General features: G+C 40.8%; 1 long non-coding RNA gene across 1 annotated transcript in view; it reads left to right on the top strand.

The window, feature by feature from the left end:
* Positions 1 to 25,140, top strand: part of LOC124250630 (uncharacterized) — a 58,422-nt gene that overhangs the window by 20,722 nt on the left and 12,560 nt on the right. Inside the window, exon 2 of the long non-coding RNA XR_006891586.1 lies at positions 2,214 to 2,430. This is a non-coding gene — a long non-coding RNA (uncharacterized LOC124250630). The remainder of the gene's footprint in view (positions 1 to 2,213; positions 2,431 to 25,140) is intronic.

Raw genomic sequence — 25,140 nt, 5'->3', positions numbered from 1 at the left:
GGATTGAATGTATTTTATTTAACAGCGAGCTTGATTTATAACTTTAAAGTATTTGTACTTTTGGCATGTGAACCTGTCTAAGTGTTCTGTCCTGGAGCTCAGCAAATCTTGGGGTAGGCCTGTGGGAGATTCCGCTTGTTGTGCTAGGCATTAACCCTTTTGTTTTAATTATGTTTTTATTTTCTGTATTTTATGATGCTTTGACAATTTGAGGCCTTGCTGACTGGGGAGAGTCTGCCCCTCTCAGTGTTAGCTAATTCCTAGAGAAAACACACAACTTGCCTATGAGCATGCTTTCAATATAAAAACCAACCAATCCCGAGTCCATATCCCAGATTCACCTCCTTTTATCTGGCTTCTGAATTCTGCGACACTGTCCCCCTGGACAGGGCTAGGTACTGGATAACTAGGGACCATCTGTATCACCCAGAGAGCCCACTGAAATTATTCACACTATCCAGTCCTAAGCTTGCTCAGCTGCTTGCCCTGCCTTGCCCATTCCTTCCTGTGAAAACTGCAATAAAGGCTTTTGGTCATGCTTTCCCCTCACTCCTTCTGCTTTTTGACTGACCCTGGTGCTTCCCTATACGGTCCTGTGTAGTGTGGCAGACCCCTTGTCTTCAGAACTGTGAGTAACAAACTATATTTTTAGTGGTAAGCATCCCCTGATCTGTGGCTTCTTCACACCTAAATAAAACAAAATCCTGAGTACATTTTAAAGGACCTTTAGCTGCTGAATTGTAGAAAGGTCTAAGGCACACCAGGGGCAGGGTTGAGTGGTTGGGATGGGGAACTGGAGGCATTGGGTAGGGGATTTGGGGTACCAGATGTTTACCACCTGGCAGGAATGTAGTGGTAAATACTGGCTGAAAATGAGCTTTCTCTGTAATCCCTTACGTTACTGGTGAATCAGCTGGTGTCTGATGAGGAGTTAGGGATAAAGCTGGGAGTAAAACTGGCCAAGACTTTCTTGTCTTGTCATACTGCGCTTTTTAGAGAAGAGATTGCATCTTTATGCCCATTCATTCTCCTCAGAAGGTGCTTATTGAGCTCTTATAAGTGTCCAAAACTGTGATAGAAGAAGCTAGAACTAGATGCTGATGAGAAGCTAATAGAAGGGGTGTAAATGATGGCTCCTCTTCTTCAGGAACTAAAATCTGGTTGGGGAGGAAATATGTCATGGGGGCATACACACGGAATGCAGACTAAGAGACATGCAGTCAACCAGAGCTGTGGGAGCCCTGATCCTGAGGCTGAGAAGTTGGAGAAGATCTCAAGGAAGAGGGAGGATGTGAACTGGTCCTGAAATGTGGGCAGGACTTGGAAAGAGAGGAAGGCAAGGGGCTTCTCAGCTAGGAAGAACAGCCAGAGCTTTTGGGGCTAAGAAGATGTGTGCTTGGGGAACAACGCTTAAGTCAGTCTGGGCCAAGTGGATTTTACTGGAGACGAGTTGGTGAGGCACGGTGTGGAGGGCCTTGATGAAAGTGATGATTGGGGCAGGCTGAGCTGGTGGTAGAGGCAGTGTTTGGTGCATCACAGGCACTGACAAGATATTTTTCTGGCTGAAGAAGCAATCTTTATACACAAATAAGAACTCTCCAACACCAATAAGAACTCTCTTGCATGCTTGTTTTCCTTCATATTTGTAAAGAGGCCTCCTTCCATTCCGTTATTGCTACAGCTTTGAAAATTCCATTTGATCCGAGCAGCTGGCCTTTCCCATGTAACTGGATAAGAGGTAATGATTTTCCTCAAGGGGTGTGCGGGAGCTGGCTTATACCAGTTTGTGAGAGCAGAATATTAAATTTTCAGAAGTTTCACAAGCTGGTTGTTAAATATAGCCATTATTAAAAATTGAGTTACATGTACTTACACTTAAATAAGTTATACTGTAAACGTAGGTAAAAGTACTCAAAACTCATCACTTTCTGATTATTTTATCACATTTTACTGTTATCTGTCTCTCGAGGTTATTTATACTATTGTATCTGTGTGGTGGAAATACTATGTAACAGCGGGCTTACTGTGCATCGACTCCCAACTTAGTGTTCAGAGATGTCGCTTTGGCAGCTTGAAATTGGTCACTATAGGAGCATTTATCCCATAGAAATCAGCGAATGCTACAACTCAGCAGTTTACCTCCCCCTGCCCTTGCCTTCAGACCCGGCTGTTAATCATTACCAGCACACCACTGACTTCCTCTCATTCCTCAGTTTTCCAGGCTGCTGCATAAAATTCCCTCTCCAGCCCTACTTTGGAGTGGTTGGGAACCAGAGTCTTAATCTATCTCTTTGGAGCTGCTTCAAGTGGAAGAGGGGCATGACCAGTTTCAGCAAACCTGGTAAGAACTCATCAGCCCCCTCCTCAGGACGCTGTCTACAGTTGTCTGCGCATCCGGAAGAGATAATTGAGTTCAAGCAGATATGAGAGGTAATACAATCCTAGAGCAGGCACTCTTTTCTTCTTTCAAGGTTCATTAATCCCCAGGGGGAACATCACGAACACACATGGGCACAAACGCCCATCCATAGATACCCACACATGAAAAAGCATATTTTTATTTTAGAGTGAAAAATAGAAAACATTCAAAGTACCTGCTTTTAAAATCAAAACTAAGAGTTCTCAAGACAAGTAATAACAGTTTATTTTTTGGCTTAATTTTATAGCCTTTGGGTGACAAAGGATGGGTGGTGTAAGGAAGGGCAGGAAAGGAGCCTAAGGTAGAGAATGGGAAGAGAAATGAAAGGGGAGAGGAAAAGGGATGAAAAGAGGAAAAGCACGAGTGGGAAAGAAAATGTGTAGAGAGGAGAAATCTGGAAAGGGCAGGCAGGAGAAACGGTGGGTCATGGGATGAAAGATGAGGAGCCTGCTGGGTGGTGGAGACCTCCGGTTTCACTCAGCCAGAGCGGCAGGAGAGGAGTTCCCCCTGCTCTGAGCAGCACCCAAGGGGGTTAGCAACCATCTGACAAGTAGCTCATATTCTATTTCCCATCTTTATTATTTATTTTTGAGAATTAGAGTATTTTTTCATGGGATTTTGAGCATCTTCACCTTGTGATGAAATTATTTAGAATTTAGGATTTTAGTAATTTATGTTAAATTATATAAATATAGCCTGTATTTTGCCTTAATGGGTTTTAAACCTGACAGATTATATAATTTTTAAGAGAGTTTAAAATGTCTCGTTTCACGATGTTTACAGATTACATCTGGAAACAATGTTTATTTAAAAATAAATCTGTTTTTAGTCTATTTAGGACCTGGTATGAGGAGCACACAATGCAAACAAGTAAAATGAGGAAAAACACTCTCTGAGGAGACGGGGTGGTTGGAGGCCAATGGTGTCCCCTATAGCACACACTGAAGGTAGCCAGCAATCGACAGGAAGGCAGCTGTGATCACTAATGACAGAGTCCTATTTTGGTGTGGTAGGGGATTATGGAGAAGAAATCCAGATGTGCTGGGTCAATAGGAATTGAATGTTGTAGGTAGAAAATGGCAGAGCAGAAGAAAGAAACAAGAGGATGCAAGACTGATCTTGAAATAATTGGGGTGAGAAGAGTCCTGCTGGTTGTAACAATGTCAGCTATTTGCATGGATAGCATGTTTTGATTAGAAAAGAGGCTCTTTGTTCTGAAATGTCTTCATCAGTGAAAGTCAAGGAGATGAGCATGGTGGGGACACAGTGAACTCAAATCTACTCCTCCACATTGATGGGGTCACAGGATGGTCTGCAGAACTCAAATTCATCTTCTGTAACAGCTTCTCCTAGCTATCAGCCTACACGCTCTCCTTTATCTCTGAGTTCCTACATACAGCCTGTCCACTCAGGCTGATGTACGGATGGTGGGAACAGTCTTAAATTGTTTTCTAGGTGCAAGTTTTTAACTTTATTAGGTCAGGCATTGTGTTTTTTATTTCCTTTATATCTCCATTTATTTGCCCCAGGGTGGGTGTACAAAAGTACTTCTGAGCTTGGAGGCAGATGACCTGGACTTTAACTTAGTTTTACGCTCGTTAGCCGCATGAACCTGGGCGGGATGTTTTCCTTTTATCTCCCTCATCTCTACCCAGAGTAGAGTGATCTCGGCTCTGCCCACTTCACAGGGTTAATGTAAGAATTCACAAAAAATGTGAGTATCCTTTTGTGAGCTGGAACTACTATAGAAATATAACACATTCATTCTTTGAGTCCCTATTTAGCTGTCACCTTCACTGTGAGAACTTCTTAGTTCTTTAGCTAGACTTAGACTTGGGAAAATGAGAGAGCCCAGGCAGTGTGACGGGCCCCAGGCCTGGACCTGCCCCTGCCTGTCACACCCTGCTCTGCAGATGAGTTACTTGCAGAGTCTTGACAGTTTTCCTAAATACAGACATTTATTGCAAGTGCTTAGAAGTCTACACTGCAAAGGTGGTACAAAATTGGTGTCTGCTCTTTACAGGCTGTGCCAGGCTACTCCTCTTGTTTATCTATTTAGTCATCAAATTGTGTTAGATGCTGAGGAATCAGAGACCAATAACAAAAGCTTACAGTCCAGTGAGGGAGACAGAACACGAACGAGTAGACATGTAAATAGATGATTGTAAATTGTGATAAGTACCAGAATGGAAAAAAATAGGGAGGATAAGGTTGGAGGGAGGCATACTTTGAGCATTACAGGTCTCCTGTATTAGCAGGGACCTGAGGGAAAGAACAAGCCAGCCATGCAGAGAAATGTGATAAGAACACTCTGGGCTGAGGGAACAGGACGCAGGAAGGCCTGGAGGCTAAATGAGTCTTCTAAATGAGGAACTGAAAGGTAGCAAGTGGGGCTGGAGTCTACACAGAGAGGAAGAGAATGGCTCAGAATGAGTAGGGGGGGTGGGCTTGGGCCAGGTCATGTGTGACTGAAAACTGCAGAGTGTGGTTTTAAAATCACCTCATTGTCTGAGTCCAGGACATTCTCTGTCTCAAAGTCAAACTCGAAATCTTGCCTTTGGATTATAAGAGAATACTATGAAAAACTATATGCCAACAAACTGGACAATCTAGAAAAGATGGATAAATTCTCAGACTCATACAACCTCCCAAAACTGAATCAAGAAGAACTAGAGAATCTGAATAGATGAATCACAAGCAAAGAGATTGAAACAGTAACCAAAACCCTTCCCCAAAATACAAGTCCAGGACCAGCTGGCTTCTTTGGAGAATTCTACCAGACATTCAAAGAAGATTCAATACCTATCCTTCTCAAACTATTCCAAAAAATTAAAGAAGATGGAACCCATCCTAACACATTTTACGGTGCCAACATCACCCTGATCTCAAAGCCAGGCAAAGACAACACAAAGAAAGAAAACTACAGGCCAATATTGCTGATGAACATAGATGCAAAAATCCTCAACAAAAAATTGGCAAACCAAATACAGTAATACATTAAAAGGATCATATATCATGATCAAGTGGAATTTATACTAGGGATGTAGTGATGGTTCAACATCCACAAATCAATCAATGTGATACACCACATTAACAAAAAGAGGAATAAAAACCACATGATCATCTCACTAGATGCAGAGAAAGCATTTGACAAGATCCAATATCCACTGATGAGAAAAGCTCTCAATAAAATAGGTATAGAAGGAAAGTACTTCAACATAATAAAGGCCATATATGAAAAACCCACAGCCAACATCTTACTCAACAGTGAAAAACTGAAAGCCATACCTCTGAGAACAGGAACAAGATAAGGGTGTCCACTCTCACCATTCTTATTCAACATAGTACTGGAGGTTTTGGCCAGAGCAATTAGGCAAGAAAAAGAAATAAAGGATATCCAAATTGGCAATCAAGAAGTGAAACTCTTGCTGTTTGCAGATGATATGATTTTATATATAGAAAACTCTAAAGAAGCCATCAGAAAACTATTAGAAATAATCAACAACTACAGCAAAGTTCCAGGACACAAAATCAACATACAAAAGTCAGTTGCATTTCTATGCTGTAATAATGAGCTAACAGAGAGAGAACTCAAGAATACAATCCCATTTAAAATTGCAAATAGAAAAAAAGAGAATAAAACATCTAGGAATAAATTTAACCAAGGAGGTGAAAGACCTGTACAATGAAAACTATAAGATGTTATTGAAAGAAATCAATGATGACATAAATGGAAAGATATTCCATGCACAAGGATTGGAAGAATAAACATAGTTAAAATGTCCACACTACCTAAAGCAGTCCCAATTAGAATCCCAATAATATTTTTCACAGAAATAGAACAAAGAATGCTAAAATTCAATGGGGCAACAAAAGACCCTGAATAGCTAAAGCAATCCAGAGAAAAAAGAACAAAGCTGGAGGCATCACAATCCCTGACTTTAAAATATTCTACAAAGCTATAGTAATCAAAACAGCATGGTACTAGCACAAAAACAGCCACACAGATCAATGGAACAGAATTGAAAGCCCGGAAATAAAACCACATATCTACAGACAGCTAATCTGCAACAAAAGAGCTAAGAACATACAATGGAGAAAGGAAAGTCTCTTCAATAAATGGTGTTGAGAAAACTGGAAAGCCACATGCAAAGGAATGAAAGTAGCCCACCGTCTTACACTGTGCACAAAAATTAATTGAAAATGGATTAAAGACTTTAAGGTAAGAACTGGACCATAAAACTCCTAGAACAAAATACAGGCAGCATGCTCTTTGACATTGGTCTTAGAAGGATCTTTTCAAATACCATGTCTACTCGGGCAAGGAAAACGAAAGAAAAAATAAACAATTGGGACTTCATCAGACTAAAGAGCTTCTGCAAGGCAAAGGAAACCATGAACAAAATCAAAAGACAACCCACCAACTAGGAGAAAATATTTGCAACTCATATATCTGACAAGGGGTTAATCTCCAAAATATATAAAGAATTCACACAACTCAACAACAGGAAAACAAACAACCTGATCAAAAAATGGGCAGAGAATCTGAACAGACGTTTCTCCAAAGAAGATATACAGATAGCCAATAGGCACATGAAAAGATGTTCAACATCGCTAATCATCAGGGAAATGCAAATCTAAACTACACTGAGATATCATCTTACACCCATTAGAATGGTTATAATCACCAAGACAAAAAATAACAAATGTTCAAGAGGATGTGGAGAAAAGGGAACTCTTATACACTGCTGGTGGGAATACAAACTGGTGCTGCCACTATGGAAAACAGTATGGAGATTCCTCAAAAAATTAAAAATAGAAATACCATATGACTCAGCTATCCAACTACTGGGTATTTATCCAAAGAATCAGAATCAATAATTCAAAGAGACTTATGCACCCCTATGTTCATTGAAGCATTATTCACAATAGCCAAGATGTGGAAGCAATCCAAGTGCCCATCAACTGATGGATAGATAAAGAAGATGTGGTATATATATATAATGTAATACTACTCAGCCATAAAAAAAGACAAAATCATCCCATTTGCAACTATATGGATGGACCTTGAGGGTATTATGTTAAGCGAAATAAGGCAGACAGAGAAAGATAAACACCATATGATTTCACTCATATGTGGAAGATAAACTATCATATGGACAAAGAGAGCAGATTAGTGGCTACCAGAGGGGGAGGGGATTGGGGGTGAGCCTAAGGAGTTAAGGGGAACACTTATATGGTGACTGACAAATAATAATGTACAACTGAAATTTCACAATGTTATAAATTATGACCTCAATAAAAAAAATATTGCCTTTGATGTTCAGACTTACGTAACCATCAAAACCTAAGAAAGGAGAAGTGTCAAGATCATGATGTAGGCAGACTCTGAACTCACCTTATCCCATGGACATAATCAATTTACAACTACTTTGGGAAGAATTACTCTGAGAGAGAACTGAAAACTGGATAAAAAGAACCCCTGCAACAAAGGAAAATCCTGACTGAGGTGGAAGAGGCAGAAAACTCCTTTCTGGAGAGGAAAAAGCCACCTTCACAAGTCACGGCCAAGCTGCAGCAGTTCATGGCCAGCCGGCAGCAATCCTAAGGTACGCAGCCATCCCTGGAGGAGTGAGGGATCTGAGCAGGGGAGCATTACCACAATAAGCATCCTTTGGACTCAGCACAACTGAGATGAGTCTCATAATATCTGGCTTTGCTGGCTACTAACAACAATGGGGAATACCCCCAGAAAAGCTTATTGGATATAAGGGGGAAAAGCCAACTCTTAAAGGGCCCATGCACAAATTCACCAGTTTGGAAAGTGACCTAAAATCATCAGAAAGAAAGGTGCACAGTCCCTTAGTGAAAAGAGACTCACTTGATAGGCTCTGGGTGCATCTTGATGAGAGTTGAGACCTCTCCAACCACTGAGACATTGGTGGCAGACATTATTGTGAACTAGTGCAGGCATGCTGACACAGATGCCATTGGAGTTCTTCCCCTGGCCTCTTAGCCTAGCATCTGCCCCACCTACTAGAGTTCTGATTTAATCCAGCTCAGCCAGGGCAGGCAGCCTGCCCTAGGGGCTGGCCCCACCCAATAGCAAGCCCTCAGACAACTTGTGGGCCTGCATAGGCTGGGTGCCTGGATCCTCTGCAGCCAGGCAAATGGGTCCATCTCTGTGGGGCAGGGCATGTGCAAGGACTAGATGGAGTGTGTGGGACATTGGTGGGGTGAGAGGGGCCTCTGCGGTGGGGTGACTGTGTCCACTACAGTGGGTGGGGATGCATGCATGAGGCAGGACTGTGTTGATGGTGTGTGTGGCCCTGTGTTTAGTGGGACTTGTCAGCTGCAGAAGACTTGTGCTTCTCAAACAGCCACATAGGGGATTGGCCCCACCTTCCAAAGCCTGAAACAATTGAGGCCTCCTGTGCCTGGGGCCAGCCCCAATCAGCTGCAACCCTGAGAGAGCTGACAATAGCTTTGCAGGCTGCAGGCCTAAAGCAATTATAAGCCCCTGAGCCTAGCAACCAGCCACGCTGGGGGCCTACTCACTTAACAGAAAAACTGCAACAGGAATGTGCTATTAGACCTTGCAGCCAGCTGTGCTGGGGCTCCTGATGCCTGATAAAGTGACTGAAGGGTCCATAGCAGCCACACACAGCTGAGAATTACAACCAGCTGGCCAAGGGGATAGCCTAGCTTCCCTGGGTGCCTGCAGCAAGAGCAACCCTGCCGCAACAGAAGGGCACATGTAGCCCACACAGGGGCCACTCCTGGTGTATTTGGAACTGGTAATGAGAGGGAAGCACACTGCTGGGCCTCATAAGGCATCTCTTACATAAGGCCACCTCTCCAAGATCAGAAGACATAGCTGACCCACCTCATACATAGATATAAGCACAGAGAAAGAAGCAAAATGAGGAGGCAAAGGAATATGTTGCTAGTAAGGGAACTGGACAAAACCCCAGAAAAATAACTAAATGAAACAGAAATAATATACCTGACAAAGAGTTCAAACAAAAAGTCATAAGGATGTCTTGGGAGAAGAATGGATGAATGCAGTGAGAACTTCAACAAAGAATTGGAAAATATAAAAAAGAATCAATCAGAAATGCAGAAAATAATACTGGAAATGAAAAATTCACTAGAGGGACTCAATATCAGAGTAGATGATACAGAAGAATGGATCGGCGAGATGGAAGAAAGACTAGAAGAAATCACCCAAACTGAACAGATAAAAGAAAAAAGAATTAAAAAGAGCGAGAAGAGTCTAAGGGACCTCTGGGACAACATCAAGTGCACTAACATTCATATTATAGGTGTCCAAGAAGGAGAAGAGAGAGACAAAGGGGCAGAGAATCTATTTGAAGAAATAATAGCTGAAAACTTTCCTAACCTAAGGAAGGAAACAGGATGCAGGTACAGGAAGCACAGAGAGCTCCAAACAAGATAAACCTGAAGAGGCCCACACCAAGACACATTATAATTAAAATGTTAAAAATTAAGGATAAAGAGAGAAACCTAAAAGCTACGAGAGAAAGGCAACAAGTAATGTACAAAGGACTCTCCCCCACAAATGGGACGACATCAAACTAAGAGGCTTCTATACAGCAAAGGCAACCATCAACAAATGAAAAGACAGCCTAACAATTGGGAGAACATATTTGCACACCATATATCTGATAAGGGGTTAATACCCAAAATATATAAAGAACTCATACATCCCAACAACAAAAAAACTAACAACCTAATTAAAAAATGGGCAAAAGATCTGAACAGACTTTTCTCCAAAGAAGACATACAAATTGTCAACAGGCACATGAAAAGATGTTCAACATAATTAACTATCAGGGAAATGCAAATCAAAACTACAGTGAGATATCACCTCACTCCTATCAGAATGGCTATAATTAACAAAACAGGAAACAACAAATGTTGGAGAGGATGTAGAGAGAAGGGAACTCATACACTGCTGGTGGGAGTACAAACTGCTGTAGCCGTTATGGAAAACAGTATGGAGATTCCTCAGAAAATTAAGAATAGAACTACTGTAAGATCCAGCTATTCCACTGCTGGGTATTTATCCAAAGAACATGAAAACATGAATGCATAAAGATACATGCACCCCTATGTTCACTGCAGCATTGTTCACAATAGCCAAGACTTGGAAGCAACCTAGGTGCCCATCAAGGGATAAAGAAGATGTGGCATATATACACAATGAAATACTACTCAGCCATAAGAAACGATGACATCCAGCCAGTTGTGACAACATGGATGGACCTTTAGGGTATTATGCTAAGCGAAATAAGTCAGAGGGAGAAAGTCAAATACTGTATGATCTCACTGATAAATAGAAGATAAAAGCAACAACAAACAATCACATAGAGACAGCGATTGGATTGGTGGTTACCAGAGGGGAAGGGGGCAGGCAGGAGGTGAAAGGGGTGATTAGGCACATGTGTGTGGTGATGGATTGTAATTAGTCTTTGGGTGGTGAATATGATGTAATCTACACAGAAGTAGAAATATAATGATGTACATCTGAAACTTATATAATGTTATAAACCAATGCTACCACAATAAACAAACAAACAAAACAGACCTAGGAGATATTCTTACCACTCCCCTCTCCCTAACTACCCCAGTCCATATCTAATCTGTCAGCAAATCCTGCTAATTCCATCTGCAAACATCTTTCCAAATCTATCCACTCCCCTTCGCCTCCACTGTCACCGCCCTCCATCAAGCCACTGCCCCTCTTGCCCGGTCTACTGTAGAAGCCTTCTAGGCAGTAGTGTAGCGTGTTGGTAAATGGGCTTTTGTCGGGGGTGGGGGGTGGTGGGCCCTAATTTGAAGCATTTGCAAGTTTCCTTGGTATAAATACTCAAACAATGGCCTTTTCAATCTACTAACCTGACGCCACTAAATGTGCCCTTGGGAAGATATGTGCACAGTCAACTTCCTTGAGTCAGAGCAAGCCAGCGGCAGCACACCACCGCTTAGCATCCTGCTCCCTGCTTGCTGCACTCCCATCTGTGGTTCATTCTGCAACCAGAGTAACCTGTTTAAAGCGCAAATCTGATCATGCGTCTCTGCTTCTCAACACCTTCCCACAGTGTTTTGACTTTATCATGAGTCGGGTAGAGTCTTCCTGAAAGGAGAGCCCGGATCTGGTTCTGGGTTCTTGTCAAGAATTTTGAACCAAAAAGTGAATCCACAACCAAACCTCAGTCCTGAGTCTTAGATTGAGTGACTTCAGAAACCCCTGAGGGAAACTGGCTTGATTAGTTTGATAAAGGACTTTGCAACCCTGGGAAGGTACTTAACTAGAAATAGGGATGGTGAAGTAAGTCAAACCCATAGTATTAATACTTTTGTACTAAATTAGGAAAAAATTGGTAATCTCTGTGGTAATGTATGTTTTGTTAATTATTTAAGATGCTTTAAAAGTTTTTTCATTATGATCAGGCATATTGATTTGGGATTTGAAAATATTTCCAAGTATTTTTTATTAGACTTTTGATATTAATTTGAAATATATAAAAAAGCTGAATTTATAAGTAATGATTATATGTTTAAGATAAATTGACTGGTCATATTTATATTTGATTTCTTAGATTTGCAGAAGTTGTGCAAGTGCTTTGACAATTTTCTGCTTCTACAACTGCCCTTTTGGGGGCTTGAAGGGGTTGACATGATCAGATGCATTATATTTGTCAATATAATTTAAAATGTTTAAAAAATAAAGTACAAATAAAGATAATTCTTACTTTTATACCAACATTATTCAATTTATAAATAGAATAACAACCATTTTACTTTGAACTTAAAGTCTTTCTAAGCTAGGTTTTAAACTTTTAAAACTAGTTTTAACTTAAAAACTTTTTAAACTAGGTTTTAAAATTTACAACTTTAATAAACTAAATATCAGTGAGGAGACAGGAACCTGTCAGTGTTCCTTGCAGTGTGCAAGAACCTCTCTCTGACATTAAAACCTCAATTGCTGCTCCTATATATGCAGGGGAAACTTCTGGAAGAAAAAAAATGACAATGGCTACCCCTAGGCAGGAAGGAAGATTTATGTTTTGTTGCATAATCTTTTGTACTGTTTGAATTTTTAAAACTATATGTCTGATTTCTTTTTCAATAAGAAACAAAGACCACTTTAAAAATGGCTGGTGGAGACCTTGAGATCTGAGGCTAGAAGGAGAAATCCTCCTTGTAAAAGGGAGGGGAGGGAGATAAGAGGAAAGTAGGTTACCAGAGGGGAATAAAAATAAGTGGAACGAATTGTTTCATATAAAGAGTGCTGAAGTTTTATAGATTACACAAACAAATCTTTGAGCCAGCTAAACTTTTTCATCATTTTATAAGTATTCCATTGACTCCACTCAACTTGCACGTAGCATTCTCACTTTCCAGTCCTAACATTGCCCAAGGGTGGACATGTAGTTCATGCCTGCGAACACCCTCTGGCCTGTGATATATGTTTGATCGCTATGGACCTCATGAGCCTGTTACAGCTGAACATTAAAACAAAAAAGTGACAGGACTGTCCTCACCCGTCTCCACTTTGCTGGCATAACTTTCAGAGCTTGATGCACAGTAGGTGCTCAATAAACATTATTTCTCTCTTCCTCCCTAGATGCAGTGCTTAATTTCACGAAGGCCATAGGCTTAAGCTAATGGACACGTCCACTGCAGTACAGTGGGAAGCGCTGCAGGCAGGGAGTGTGCGTGATTCAGGGCGGGGCATGACTCTCGGGGAGGCAGTGGGTGTCCAGATAGTGCTTCCCCAGGACAGCCTGAACAGGCCGAGGACAGCAGGTGCCACCTTCTCCTCCTCGGCAAGAGAAGTAGAATATTTAAGTTAAATCATAGGTTAATAATAACTAATATTTGACCAGTGCTTTACAGTTTACACAGGACATTCATATAGATCTTCTCATTTAGTTCTCACAACAATCCCATGAGGTCACTCATTTTATATGAGAGAAAACTGAAACTCACTAAGTGATTTACCCAAGGTCAAACTGTTGATAGACAAGGACTCCAGTCCAGGTTTTCAGACATTCAACTTGATGTTCTTTATATTGCACCACATTTGATGTAAGGAGAGGTTTTTCCTCCTCCTTAGCTTCACTGTGTAGACGATATGTTGCTGGAAATCTTGGATCAGGTCTGCCAGACACATTGGATTCCTCAGAGTGTCATGTTTCTCTTTGGTTGAGCAGCTGTCTTGTAAGAAAGCCAAACTTGTAAATGAATTCCGTGTGTCCTTGGGGGACTGAGCCTTCTAAGTGAATGGTAGCAACACATTTTTACAGCCGGTGCTGGTAAAATAACCCGTGCGACTCTTCGCAGCCTTTCAGAGGACTCGCAAAAGCCCCGGTGGGACAGCAGCTGGCAGTTGAATGATATTCAATGCCGCCTAATCTAACATGTACCTCGTCAGATACTCTAGTAAGAAAGCTTCAGCTGTAATCGCTTAAATTTCTTCCATAATGAGAACATTTTATTACTCCACTGAAGAGTGTGTGCCAAGAAATTCTGTACTTAAAAATCACTAAATAAACCAAATAGCTTTGACAGAGAATAACTTCCAAAAAGAAGATGTCCATGGTTCAATATACAGATTGAACAAACCAACCTTAAAACTCAAAACAAAATCCAATCTTTTCTTCATTTATACCACAAACTGATATAAATTCAATGTCAATTAGGGAATTAAAATTTAAACATGAGATATGAAACAAATAGAAGTACATATAAATGACTAGAAGAAAATATACACAAATACTCTATGATCTTTGAATTGTAGGACTTTCTAAGTATAAATGAAGAAACTATAAAGATTATATTTGCATAGATGGAAAAATTTTAATTTCTGTGTATCAGAAAATGTAATAAAATTAAAGGGCAAATGACATACTGGGAAAGATACTTGCACCTGGCAAGTCAAAGTGTTATTATTCTTGATACAGAAAATAGGCAAGAGGTAACAGTCCACAGAGAAATAAATACAACTAGCCAATAAATATATGTGTAATCATTCAACCTCAGGAAAAGTCAAAGAAGTACAAATTAAAGCCATAGTGAGATACTTTTTCACCTGCTTAGAATGGCAAGGGAGAATTTTCAGTCTTATGTGATGCTGGCAGACGTGAAAATTTTCTGGAGGTCACAGAGCAATGTGATTCAGAGCTATAAAAATGCTTATTTTCTTGAGGTTAACAAGAAACTTACTGGGTCTGTATGAAGAACACCAACTTAAAATTTTTTTTATGTATTTATTTTTACTGTGGGAGATACCATGTTTCTGCATGAAAAGATTCAGTTTTGTAAATATATCAATTTCCTAAAATTAATTTTCACGTTTAATGCAATTGCAGTGAAAAACTCTAGTAGGATTTTATTTGGAGAGCTTGGTAGGAATTGATAAAGTGAGTTTAATTTTTCTTTTCTGTTCTGAGTAAAGCATTTTCTTGGGGTGCAGAAAATTTTATTATGGAAGAATAGATAGGAAAGTAAGCCAAGAAGATTTTAAATAGGAACAAGAAATAGGAAATATGTATGCAATGGGATCTTAATATGTATTACAAAGCCATGGAAACTAAAGACAAGGGTGGCAGAAGAAAAGATAGCCATATGGATCAAACCGAATAGGGTGACCACACATACAAACCCTAGCATATGGGGAAATTTAGCACATGATAAAATGTTGAAAAACATTATTATTCAAAAGATGGTGCTGGATCAATTGAGAAACTATTTGGAAACAAGTAACAATAGATTTTTATCTAGCAGCTTGTAACAAAAAAAACCCCCAAATGGAATAAGTTAAATGAGAGGAAATGACATTGTAAAAAACCAGAAAATAAAGATGAACACCTATATGATTTTGTAGTGAGAAAGGCCTTTTTAAGTAAACAAAAACAATAAAGGGAAAGCTTGATAGAACTGATTACACAATAATTTAAAACTACCACAAGCTAAATTAGTAGGCAAATAGCTATCTGACAACAAAAACCAACACAAAGTTACAATCCTTGAAAAATCAAAAGCCTAGAGGACTTGTCCATGACCATCCTCAGGTTCTGTGATTCACTAGAATGACTACAGAACTCAGGAAAGCACTGTACCTATGGTGACAGTTTTATTATAGTGAAAGGAAACAGAGTAAAATTAGCAGAGGGAAGAGACTCGTAGGGCTGAGTCTGGGAGAAGTCCAAACGCAGGGCTGCTTCTGGTTGTCGTCTCCCCATGGAGTCATAGATGGTGTCACCTCCTGGCCACAATGTGTGGCTGGAGTATTGTCAACCAGGGAATCTCACCTGAGCCTTTGGCGTTCAGAGTTTTTATTGGGGCTCAATCACATACTGTCCATATGGCTGGTTTTGTCTCCATCCCCTCCACGAGGTCAGATTAATGGCTTCGGTTTCCAGTTCCTCTGGAGGTCAGAACTGCAATTTTCCTTTCACTAGCAACTAGCAACCTTTAAAAATTTTTCTTCAGAGGTAGATTAACTTTTGTTGAATATAGCTATCAATGAGAAATTATTAGATTTACTGTGCAATGTATTAGTCTGCTCATGCTACTATAACAAAATGCCAAAGACTGGGTGGCTTAAACAACAAAAATTTATCTTCTCCCAGTTTAAGAGGTTAGGAAGTCCAAGATCAAGCTGCTGGTGGATTCAGTTCCTGGAGAGGGCTCTCGTCCTGGCTTGCAGAGGGCTGCCTTCTTGCTGTGTCCTCACAGGGTAGAGGGAGAGAGTGAGCTCTCTGTCATCTCCTCTGATAAGGACACTAATCCTATAGGATCAAAGCTCCACCCTTATGACCTCATTTAACCTTAATTACTTCTTTACTCCAGATACAGCCATACTTCAACATGTGAATTTTGAAAAGACACAATTCATAGCATGTATTAATAAATAGTTCAGTTATTTAGTGAGTTCCAGAATTTTGTTATTTGTTCTGCCTTGGCCATTTTCAGCATCCTGGGTTATATCTGTTAATGAGTATCTCTAGTAGGCACAGCCCTGTCTTCCACTGCTTTCTACATCCATCAAAATAGGGGCATTTGATGCCATTACCCAAAAGACTCAACCTTGCTTCCCATCATGTGGCATCAGAGGAAGAGGTGATCATGAGTACACGTGCATCTTAGAGTCTCAGCAGACCCACAGCCTTCCATTTGCTGTCCACTCCTGTTTTGTTTTGCTAGTCCAGCCTATCAGTGGCACCTCAGTATTACTCATGCCTAGCATTCCAGTTTTGCATCAGGGATGCACTCTAGGCCATTTGACCAGGGTCCTGTTTATTTAGTGTTTCACCATCTCCCATGGGGTCCCTGGATTGCTTTCCCAGCCAAGAGTACACCTGTCCCCTGACACTGAGAATTTACATGTATTTCCTTCTTTTGTCTGCCAGATTAGATCTTCTGAAATAAAAATGTGTGTGATCCATACTTATATTTGCCATTTTTTTCAGACACTGTGTATTGATTACCCAGATGGCGATATGGATGCCAGCTTCTGCAGAGGAGGGTCTTTGCTGGCATCCCCCATTTTTGTCCCTATGGTGTTGAATGCCTGCACATTTTTATACCCAACCCATTTCATGATCCCAAAAACCTCCCAAACATTAAATTATAACTTTTAGAAAACTACCAAGTAGTGTGAACACACCCCCACACCTCCCCAAGCACATCCGTGACCTTTCACGCTGTCTCCACTTGCACCCCATCTTTTGCCCCCATTCCCATGCTGAGCCTCACTAGCAGCTTCTACTGGTCCAGCACTTGGTGATAAAGAAAGTTAATGGTCAAATTGGCTACATCAAAATATCCCATTTTGTTGCAGCATATCAATTGTTTGCTTACTCACCAATTTTTCTGCCAGGTCTCCTAAGCGATCTTGTGTATAAAAAGAAGAGAAAATGCCACAAGGTAAATTATATGAGGTTCAGTAGGGACCAAAAAGCAGCTATATCACAATAATAACAGTTACCATGCACATGTAATATCTTAATTAGACACAAGGCAAGAAAATATAAGGGAAGGTAAAGCATTTAAAGATTTTGTATATTAGATTTCCAGGGCTGCCGTAACAGAATACCCCAGACTGGGTGGCTTACACAACAGAAAGTGATTGTCTCAGAGTCCTGGAGGCTGGAAGTCCGAGATCAAGGCGTCAGCAGAGTTGGTTTCTGGTGATAGAATTGATAGCTATTAGGTATTAATCCTCATGGCTCCCTTCCCTCCACTTCCTATAGATGCTCTCAGGGCATTGCCACATCCCGCTTCTTTCTCTCTGCTGCTCTCATCAAATACATATTCTGACCAGAGGGCTCCATGCTGAGCTTTAACACCAGCCCTATGTTTGTGAGATGTCTTTGGTCACAGGTGAAGCTGGAGGAGAGCAAGCCTGGGGAGGAAGTAAGTCCAAGACCTGAGGGCTCACCTTGACATTCCCTTCCTCCGGGAAGGCCTCCCCATGGCCAGCACAGAGGGGCTCTCAGCTCTTTTCAGTCCCCTTTCATGTGTCTCCATGGCCTGGATTACAGACTGCAGGAGGCTCGGGAGAGAGTCCTTTCCCTTTATCTGGCCTCCCTTTTCACATTTGCCTCCCACAGAAAGTTCCAAGCTTTTCTGACTCTTGGTGTTGTATGTCCTCACCACAAGGCCCTTGTTTTCAAGTGGAGGGAAAGGAAGCTGACATTCTTTGAGCACCTACCCCATGATGGGTGTCTTTCATACATTACCTTACTTATTTCCACGTGGCCCATTCTACTGTGAGGGTCAGAGGTGCTCACATGTTAGGTAATGTGCTCAGGTCACCTGCAAGTAAGCATTTGGCTAGGATCTAAACTTAACTCCAAACTTCTTCAAACATCAAAATCAGGTTATGGTCCTGAACACTCTTTTTTCTCATGCATCCTGACACCATAGAATACTGTCCGTGGAGGACGGCATGCAAGGTAATGATGTGAAAACAATGTCAACTGTGAAATACTTCATTCAGAGAGAAGTAGTATTGGCAAAAAGGATCTTTTTAGCAGCCAACCTTGTCCTGGGAAGAAAGCTCAGTTGAGGCCGGTTCACTAAAGGCAGATGAATTGCAGCTGAGGGCCAATAAAGTCACAAGAAAGTAGCATTTCTTTCAGCTGGCAGGAGGCCCTGCAGGGCCCAAAGCCCAAGGATGAGGGCAAGCCTCCTCTTCTGTGGCCCAGCTAACAATTCCTGCCTCAACGTGCTGAGGGCGCCCTCTACTGCCCAGCATCTTACTAACAAATGGAGCGTAAAGACCTTTGAGAATCTTGACCTGGAAGGCAGCACAGTATTTCTGAATTTCTAAACCCAACTTGAGGGTTATTATTTAAAGAAACCAACACATTTTTCTTTAGAAAATGATTGTGTTGGATGATAGTCAGAATGTAAAAGTATTCTCCAAAGAAAATTGGAAAGAACTACAGTAATTCATTCACTTTAAGTCTGTAAACATTAATTTACCAACATAAATAGCATGCTCTTTAGCTCTTTGGAGGATGGCAATGGGGGAAAATGAAAAATCATGATTTAGCAATTACTGGCTGAACCACATTTTAAGAAATCTGACTAAGATGAAGGGTGAAAATTCAAAATTCAAACATCTCTTTGGAGGCTGGTAATTCACATTATAAATGAATTCTTCATTTTACAAGACTTCAGCATAGGCCTCGGCTCAACTACCAATTCTCCTAACCCCAGAGGAGCTTTGAGAACCTGAAAGGAGTAGGGGTTTGTGAGATCTTTGAGCACTGGGGGAAGAGTGTCTTGTCTTGAGATTTTACTAGGATTCAGCCTCCGAGTTACATCTGACCTAAATATCACAAATTATATGAATATTGGGATTGCACATGTCATATAATATAATTGCTTTTATGTACAGAAGATGAAATTATTTCATTCAGTGAACACCTCCATAGTCTCTTCATCATAATACACTACCATTTAAACAGAATCCTATTTACTATGTACACACTTTTTTTTTTAAGGACTCTGTTAGGGAATGGGAATGCCAAGTTAATTATTCTTAGGACAAGCAAACTTAAGAAGGCAATGAAACCCCTGCTGCAGCCCTTCCCCCGACAGTACTTTCCCCTTTCTTTGCTAAAAGGGTTTCCTCTGGCGTTCCCTCTCCTGACCCGTAAGCCATTGAACATTTTTCTCAACTATGCCAACAGTTTCATAACATCTGCTCTTGACACAGGGAAAGTGGAAAACTTTATACAAGTTGTTACATTAAATATGGGTTGCCTCTCAAAGGTGGGTTTCTCTTGCTTGATATGCATAAAAGACAATTATTATGGCATCAGATTTTGAGGAAAGTAAAAAGCTTTATTGTGAGGTTAACCTGCAAGGAGACAGGAGGCAAAAACTCTCAAATTGGTTTCCCAATTCAAGATTTGGGATTAAATTTAAGAGTTTAGGGAGAACAGGCAGATATGCAGAAACTCTAGTATGCAAGTTTTGATTGGAGGGTTTTAAACATTTATGGTAAGGTTTTAAACATTTATGGTAAGATTTGTTTTAAATGTTTATGGTAAGGTTTTAAAAGTTTATGGTAAGGTGTGGAAGGGGCTTTAACACTGGGTCTTCCTAGACAATGGACACCTCGCCTCTGATAAGAGTCTGACTTTCATGTTCCAGCAGTGTCCTGGTCCTGTGGTTCTTTAGGGGGAGAATCTTTGGTTCCAGTGTCATTTCAGGTCAAGATTTCCTCCTCTGTGCACGCTCTGGCTACATGAGTTGCATTTTTGGCTTGCCCTTGAAAAACCTTCTGTTGCTAGAATGTGGTCAGTTTGAACTGGTCCTGGAGGGCCCGTGGTTACAGATACAAATGTAAAAACAAGATTGGTGACCAACAGGAGAGCATTAAGGAAGCAGTTGTGAATTCTGCTTCTTTCTTATGAAACAAAATATATTTGTGTACCACAGAGCTGGCTGGCTGGGTAAATAAAGACCTTTCAAACCGCCCTGCAGTTCTTTTCTCAGAGCTGCCTGAGTGTTGGATTCTTCTTCTGTGTTCTTTGACCTGAGTTCCTTTGAATAGCGAGCTTAGCAATGCTCCTTTTTTTAAATCACTTTATTGAGGTAAGATTGACATACAAAAAGCTGTACGTAATTAACGTGTACAACTTAATGAGTTTGGAGATAAGTATATACCCATGAACCCGTTGCCAGGATATATGCCATAAACATATCCATCTCCTCCAAAAGTTTCCTCCCACACTATTTATTTTTGTGATAAGAACACAACGTAAGATCTACCCTCTTAGCAAGTTTCAAGTATATAACGCAGTGTTGTTAATTCTAGGTGCTATGCTGTACCGTAGATCTCTAGGCCCGGAGTGGGAGGGAGGGGTGGGGTAGGGTGGGCTTGGGTTTGGCTCAGTAGCTGTGGGCGAGGCCTTCCATGCTCTATCTTGAGGACAGTGATAAAGGTTAAAAATAAACTGTAGCCCTTGAGTGGGCTTTATGAGGAGTAGTTATTTAAGTATGGGATTTATTTGGCAAAGCAGCAGAGGACAGCTTCAGCCCAGCACCTCCCCGAAAGTTCTTGCTTGGGCAGGGAACCCCTACATCCCCCGGTTGTGGTGGTTCTGCAGCAAAGATATTGGAGGAGGATTGGAAGACACTACTACAGCTCCATAAGACATTTTATTCATGCTCACTTAAAAACTAAACCCACTAAATCAACTTCCTTCCTCCCTCCCTTCACCAACTTTGTAGGGTACCCACCATGTGCAAGGCACACTGCTAGGTGCTAGGATTCGAAGGTGAATGAGCCACCTGGTCTTTTTCCTCATGGGTGGTGGAGTTTGTGGCTTAGCCTGTGCCCAGTGCTGGGTCTCAGCCTTTTGAGCATGAGTTCCTCCCTTGACTGTGTTTCCAAGAGCCAAAGAGAGGTAGTGGAGTGTAACAAAGGACAGGGCCCCTCCCAGCTTCTCTCTCTTCACAAGTGAATGCCACACTTTAAACTGGAACACTTCTATTTATTTAGCACCTAATAAATGCTAAGAGAATTCTGAGTACTTTTTCTCTTCTCTTTTGGTTGGGAGCATGTTCCTAAGTATGGCAAATGTGAGCAGACCACATGGAGAGCTGAGGGACTATAGGAAAGGGGGGAGCAGACCATTCTCTCTTTCTGAAAAGTAGAAATTTTTCATAGAAACATATTTTTGTAATTTTCTTTTTAAAAAAGTGTATTAGTGTGGAAAAATTTAAACATGCATAAAAATAGAGAGAATAGTATAATAAACTCTCATGTGCCCTCTGCCTAGCTTCAACAATTATCAATTTATGGCTTACTCTGGTTTCACACACAGCTTCTCACCTGTATTATTTTGAAACAAATTTGATATATTATTTCATCTGTAAACATTTCAACATGTAGTTCTAATAGATAAGGACTCACTTAAAAAAAGTAATTACAAAACAATTAGTTCACCAAAATTAGCAATAACTCTTTAATATTGTAAACCATCTAGTCAGTATTTAAATTTCTAATTGTCTCATAAGTGCATATGTGCATTTTTTACAGTTTATTTGTTTGACTTAGGATCCAAATCATCTCTACCTATGGTAATTTGTTACTTTGTCTCTTGTTTCTTTTATTTCATAGATTATCCCCTTCCATATCCCTCTGTCTTTTATTACCCTTGTAATTGACAAAAGACTAATTTCATCCAGCGGATTTTGCTGACTGGATCCCTGTGTTGCTATTTAACAAGGTCCTTCATACTCTGTTTCCTGTAAATTAGTAGTTGAATCTAGAGGCTTGGTCAGATCCAGGTTCCATTTTTCTGTCAAAATGACTTCATAAGTGGTTGAATAATCTCTCTCTTTTTCATGACATTCTTTATAAAGTCACTGTGGTTTCTGCACTTGGTCGGAGCCTGTAAAACAAGGTTTTTCTACCACAACACTATTGAAATTTTGGACTAGATAATTCTTTGCTGTGGGGGGCTCTCCTGTGCATTACAGGATGTTGAGCAGAATCCTGGCCTCTACTCACTAGATGCCAGTAGTACCCACCCTCCAGCTGTGACAATCGAAAATATCTCCATACATTTCCAAATGTCCCCTAGGGAAAGTGGGGCAAAATCACCCTTGTTGAGAACCACAGCTGTAGACGAACCATCAGTTCTTCTTAAAGGTCATCTGTCTGGACCTTGAGAGAATTATGTTAAGTGAAATAAGCCAGCGAGAGAAAGATAATCTGTGTATGACTCCACTCATATGAGGAATTTAAAATTATGGACCAAGAACAGTTTAGTGGATGCCAGGGGAAAGGTGGGGTGGGGGGTGGGCACAAAGGGAGAAGTGGTGCACCTACAACACGACTGACAAACATTAATGTACAACTGAAATTTCACAAGATTGTAACCTATCAATAACTCAATAAAAAAAAATTAAAAAAAAAAAGGTCATCTGTCCATAACATTTAATTGTCCCAGTGCTAATCAATTTGCCACAAGACCTAGGCCATTTACTACACCTGTTGTTTCCAGTTGCTGCTATGACAAATGTAATAGCTTAACACAGTACAGATTTATTATCTTATAGTTCTGAAGGCCAGAAGTCTGAACTGGGTTTCACTTGGCTTAAGTCAAGGTGTCAGCAGGGCTGTAGTCCTTCTAGGTTCTAGGATAGAATCTGTTCCCTTGCCTTTTCCAGCTTCTAGAAACTGCCAGCATTCCTTGGCTCATGCCCCTTCCTCCGTCTTCAAAGCCAGCAGGGTAGTAGCATCTTGCAATCTCTCTCTCTCTGACTCTCTTGTATCTCTTTTATTAGAACCCTTGGTATTACTTTGGGCCCACTGGAATAATCCAGAATAAGCCCCCAATTTTAAATCCTTAAATTAATCATAGTTGCAAAGTCCCTTTTGTTATGTAAAGTAACATATTCACAGGTTTTGAGGATTAGGACATTGACATCTTTTGGGAGCCATTATCCTGCTTATCACACTCCTATAACTGAGAGTCAGAAAGAGTGGAAAATTCACCAAGAGATTTACAAAGAGTGATTTTAACAGAAAACAGAACAAAAGTGTGTAGAATGTAGGAATAATCGTAATTTGGTCATAGTCCCTAGGCTTGGCCTCCTCGCTGCTGGTTCAGAGAACCTCCGTGGACACAAAAAAGGCTGTGTGTGCATTAGCCATTTATGATCTCTTATTTCTCCCTTGACCAGGACTGAATTTCTAACGGCTGTTAAAGAAAAACTAAAGCTAGACGTAAAGTAGTAGAAACAGATTTTATTGAGAAAAATTATGGCAATAGGAGAAGAGATCTCAGTATAGAACTCGGCTCAATTCTGAATATAGTGAGGACAAGTGGGGACTCATAGCCAAGGAGCAGGATGGGGGTCAGTGGATGGAAAATTACTAAGAAGAAACATCAGGGGTAAGGGGGCCTTCTGGTTAAACTGGCCTAATAGGACTCTTGCTAAAGGCAAGCCAGGGTGGCCAGTCATCACCTGGGGATGGTGGAGGATGACGAACCCGATTAGATACCGAGGGTGGTTAGATATGGAGGGTGGGGCATTCTGGCTAGACTGACAGGATTCTTGCTAAAATTGGACAAGGCAGAGACAGACACAGAAGCTCAAAACTCAGGGCCTAGTTGAGAAGAGAGTTCAGGGGGGCCTGAGTAGAGTTTGGTCAAGGGGAGGATCTCTGTCACTGCTCAGTGCCCTTTCTTGTCTGGTTTGCACTCTTACTGGCCCCTCACACTGAAGGTGTTCCCAAAGGATTCATTGACTTCCTTCCAAACCTGCTCCTTTTTCCTTTTCACTTTTTGTGTTAGTGACACTTCTGTTCTCCTAGAGCCCAGAGTTCAACCTCTTCCTTTATCTCATCTCACACATCAATTATTTGCTAAGTCCTAGGGATTCCATTTCTGTAAGAGCTTTTAAACTTACCTTTCTTCCCTATCCCTACCATCATTCTCTTATGTCAGGCCTTCAGATTCTCTTCTGGATTATGAAATAGTCCTCCTAAATTATCCCTAACCAGTCTCCTTGGCTCCAGTTGCTCCACTTCCAAGTTTATCCATCAGTGATAATAATAGTTTATCTTATGGAGCATTCTACATATGTAATCTCATTAATCCTCATAACCATTGTATGAGCAGAGTTGAGCCAAGGGACAGGCCAGAAGGGCAGAAGTTCAAAGTCACAACCCAAAGGGATACCAAGACATTCAGAAATTGAATTCATCAGGAATTCCTGTTGAAGGATCTGTACCCAGATCAAAGAAAGGACAGGACTCAGATTAACTATAGAGTATTGTTTGGCTGGGTGGAATACTGAAACTGCTTGAGATAGTAGAGGAAAAGCAGAAGGTTTCTACCTGACTCAGTGCTCAGCCTCTCCTCTAAAAAAAGTTGAATAAACATTTAACGAATATCTGATAGAAGGGATATCACATTATTACGTGCCTGGGGACCCAGCTGTCTGGTCTCATTTTACAGACGAGGCTACTGAGATTCAGGAGATTTAAGTAATTTGCCCAAGTTCATATAGGCGGTAAATGGCAGAATAGGAATTTTGTTTTAGGACTCCAAAGTTCAGTGTTCTTTTCACCCTGTTATCTGACTTCACCTGTGTTTGCAACTTAATTTCTCACTCTTTTCTTCATAGCTCCAATGTTGCAGTAAAACCAA

This window comes from Equus quagga, chromosome 13 (genome assembly GCF_021613505.1).
Source record: "Equus quagga isolate Etosha38 chromosome 13, UCLA_HA_Equagga_1.0, whole genome shotgun sequence".
Lineage (NCBI taxonomy): Eukaryota > Metazoa > Chordata > Mammalia > Perissodactyla > Equidae > Equus > Equus quagga.
Note: the sequence above shows the minus strand (reverse complement) of the source record. Positions and strands in the feature narration are given on the sequence as shown.